Below are 4247 nucleotides of genomic sequence, written 5' to 3'. Positions count from 1 at the left end.
TAAACTAAATATTATAATGTAAATGCATATGCATAAAGGGAATTTTGATGACTGATAAGTCTTAACATTTGTCTCATACTTCAGATACGGTGGGTGTTGCTTCTACATAGAGTTTAATGATAAATGATAAACTACACTCAGAGTGATCAAGTAAACCGCTTAACTCACAGAGAACATCTTGTTTATATCTCTGGGAGTCATTAATATAGTTTATGGTTGAATGTAATGAGTATTCACCCACAGAACAACACCCACGCCAGTAATGCATCCAAATGGAAAACATCATACGGTGTTATATCATGATGAATCAATTTACGTCATATTTTGACATGAAAATGCTTTATGTACTATACAAAAACATTAATTTCAATTCCTTCATATTTTTGGAAGGCTGAAATGTTCCCATTGGAACGCTAACAAATAAATTAGCTAAATTAAGTTTTATTCAAGTCAGTATTTTAGTATCTTTGATTTTTTTGTTAATATTTTGAATTATTTAATTTTTATATTTTCTGTTTTCACTTAAATTTAAAGTTTTATTTAGTTATTTTTGTAATTGTAGTTTTCTTTATCTAAATATAGTTTTAAACATTTTTTATTTTAGTACTTCAAGTTAAAGTTTATTTTATTTAAGTTCACTTTTTTGTTTTTAAATAATTAAGCCTTTTTTTTAATGGGTTAATAACCCTGATGATAACCGTGATTCAAGTCATATAAATTATTTATTATTATTATTAGATAAACTTGAATATATTAGGATGATTAAATTTAATTTTTAAGGGTCAGGCCAGGTAAAAATCATTCCTTAGGGTACTGCACATTTTGACTTATTTTTTACAGAGTAATATGAAATCCTTCTAGGAATTGAGGGCACACAGCATGAAGAAAGTAAAAGAAATTCAGAGTAGAAAAACGTCACAGAGAAATGTTTTCTCAACGGAGAGCTCTCAAAACAGAGCGTTAAGTTTGAGATAGTGGCTCTGACAGAGGGAAAACAGGAAGACATATCAAAGGTCTCTGTATCTAGTTCACTCCTGGGTGCTTCAGAAATGGTGCACATCTCTACATGAAAGGAACATAGCAGTCTGGTTTATTTTATCACTTGCCTTTAAAACAATGTTTTGTCTGGAATTTCATACACAACATAAAATTAACTGTCATGCTGCTGCTTTACTGTTTGAACAGAAGGGCTTGCGACTTTTTTGCTAAAATTACAGGTATCTCACTGAGTGAACGAAGACTATATTAACTATGTTCTCAAAGTTTTAATTGTAAAACTGTTGTTTCTAGTGGTTATTGGGTTGCTGCAAATGTTTTTTTTCAGTTTTCTGTTTTTTTTTTCATCTATTTCTTATATTGCATACTTGCGTGCTCTGATACAAACTTTCTCTTTTCTTTTTTCAGTCTAATTAGGCTGAGATTATCAACAATGAGCTGCAAAATGAAGCGGTCTTCACTCAAAACTGATAAAAAATATCTTCACCCAAAAATCGTCATTTACTAACCCTTAAAGGGATAGTTCCCCCAAAAATGAAAGTTCTACCATTAATTACTCACCCTCATGGCGTTCCAAACCTGTAACATCTTCGTTCATCTGCAGAACACAAGATAAGATATTTTTGATGAAATCCGAGAGCTTTCTTACCCATAGACAGCAACAGAGCTACCACGTTCAAGGCCCAGAAAGATAGTAAGGACATTGTGAAAATGGTGATACCTCTCGATAATGGAGGACGACGTGGAAGATAAGAATTGTTGAATAAAGTTGTTATTTTTGTTTTCTTTGTGCACAAAAAGTGTTCTCGTAGCTTCATAACATTACGGTTGAATCTTACCAATGTCCTTGCTACCTCTCTGGGTCTGAGATCATTTCAGTTGCATTGCTGTCTATGTAGGGTCAGAAAACTCTTTTGATTTCATCAAAAATATCTTCATTTGTGGTCTGAAGATGAATGATGGTCTTACAGGTTTGAAATGACATGAGGTAATTAATGACAGAATTTTCATTTTTGGGTGAACTATGCCTTGAAGTTGTTCCAAACGTGTGTGATTTTCTTTCCTCTGTGTTTATAGGAAAATACATTTTGAACAATTTTGGGTCTAAACATAATTTGAGCCCAATGACTTTCACATATATGGCCAAAAAAAAAAAAAAGAAGGGACATTTCTATACTTCATGTGATAATTACAGATTAGGGTGACCTTGATTTCACCAAGTACAACATGTTCCTGGATCAACATCCTTGTTGATCCAGGAACAACATTCATATCAACCAATCAGAATTGAGGGATAACTTTTCAGGAAATATCTGTTTTAGGCTTACGATCAGGGTTAGGTGCTTCTCCACCCTTGTTAATCAGTTATCATTTCACACTGTTCCCTTTCAGTCGGTCACTCTCGACGTCACGTCGGAGGACCGACGAAATTGGGATCTCGCTTAGAGGGACCAATCTACTTTGAGTGTAAACTAAACGAGCCAATGCACATTGGCATGCGTTTATTGCATCCAGCTGCTGCTGATCACAGCGTGAGTATAAGTAGGCAGCAGGTGCAGCTCATATTCAGCTTTTCGCTGAGGAGCCGAGCGATCACATCATTCTGCTCCTGACTACTCTACTGAGAGAAAAGACTGAACGAGTTCAGCGCGCTCTTGGAGAGCTCTTCGTGTTGGTGGACGGTGCTTCAGCGGTGGTGGTTTCCCGTGTCGAGTGGGTTGCACACATTAGGCTGCCCTACCCCCTGTTGGTGTTGCAGATGATCATCTCCCCTGTGCGCCTCAGCACGCTAAAAGAGCTTTTTCCCCTAAAAGAGCAATTTCGGGTGCGTCTTTTTAAAGACGACGTTGCTTGGCAAACTTGACGTTACGTCTTTATAAAGACGATGTGGGTCTTGCTATAGACAACGTATCACCCGGGCGTTCTGGATGCGGTCGTTACCTGGCGCTGGGTGATGGTCACGATCGCTGCCTCTCGTGCCTGGGCATGAAGCACGCTGAGGTGGCTTTCGTGGATGGTTCATGCTCCCATTGCGGGGGTATGACCATCTCGGAGTTGCGGACCAGACTCCGTTACCTGCAAAGGGGCGGAGTGCCCGTGCCACTGCCTAGATCTGGGGTTCCCTCTGGTGGCAGCCGGGGGCGTCCTTTTTCTGGCGGTGGGCGGACTGGTCTTACGGTCACGGTGAGGAATTCCCCTCCGGGGATGCCCAAGCCCGCCGGCACTTCGAAACCAGCGGAGCTCTCAAAAAGAGCAGGCTGGACCCTCCCGGGGGGTACCACCTGTTTCTTCCGAGGCTCCCCCCGACGATCGGATGTCGACTGCAGCATCGGAGGGTGAGCCAGAGCTTTCTGGAGAGGAAGACTCGGCTGCGCTGCTCTCCTCCGGGACCGTAGCAATGCCTGGATCGGATCCAGAAATAATGGCTATGCTTTCCCGGGCCACCGTAGGGGTAGGGCTCGAGTGAAGACTTTCACCGTGTCCCGAGCCCTCAAGGTTGCACGATTGGTTCCCGGGGCGGTCCGCGCTGGTTCGCAGCGCCCCGCCTCGGTGCCTTTCTTCCCGGAGGTGCATGAGGAGCTCAACAGGTCGTGGACGGCACCTTTTTACTGCCAGAAACTGATTTGCTGGATCCTCCTCCCTCACCACCCTCGATGGTGGGGCAGTCAGGGGGTTACAAGGGTCCCCCCGGTGGAGCGGTCGGTTGCGATGCAGTTGTGTCCTAATACCGCCTCCAACCGGCAGGGAGAACCGTGCCTCCTCTCCCGGGTCTGTAGGTACTCGGCTGGCCAGCGATGCCTATACGACCGGTGGAGAAGCTGCCTCCGCCTTACACGCTACGGCGTGATTGCAAGTGCACCAGGCCAAGGCACTGAGGGACTTGCACGAGGGTGGTCACGACCTGGAAGTTCAGAGAGAACTCCGCACCGCGGCGGACCTCGCGCCACGAGCGACGAAGGTTACGGCGCGGTCTCTGGGTCGTGCCATGTCCACTATGGTGGTCCAGGAGCGCCAAATCTGGCTGTGACTGGCTGACATGCGCGAGACGGACAAGACACGATTCTTGAACGCCCCCGTGTCCCAGGCCGGCCTGTCGGCGACACGGTGGAGAACGTGCCCAGCGGTTCTCCGCTGACCAGAGCAGACTGAGGCCATCAGGTACATCCTGCCGGTGTGCAGCTGCTGCCGTCGCCGAGGGCGGCCCCCCTGCCACCGACAAACAAGAGCAGAGCTCCTGCGGCCTCAAGCAA

The sequence above is a fragment of the Sinocyclocheilus grahami genome, unplaced genomic scaffold (genome assembly GCF_001515645.1).
Source record: "Sinocyclocheilus grahami isolate Dianchi unplaced genomic scaffold, SAMN03320097.WGS_v1.1 scaffold297.1, whole genome shotgun sequence".
Classification (NCBI taxonomy): Eukaryota; Metazoa; Chordata; class Actinopteri; order Cypriniformes; family Cyprinidae; genus Sinocyclocheilus; species Sinocyclocheilus grahami.
The sequence above is the reverse complement of the archived record's forward strand: the minus strand, read 5'-3'. Positions refer to the sequence as shown.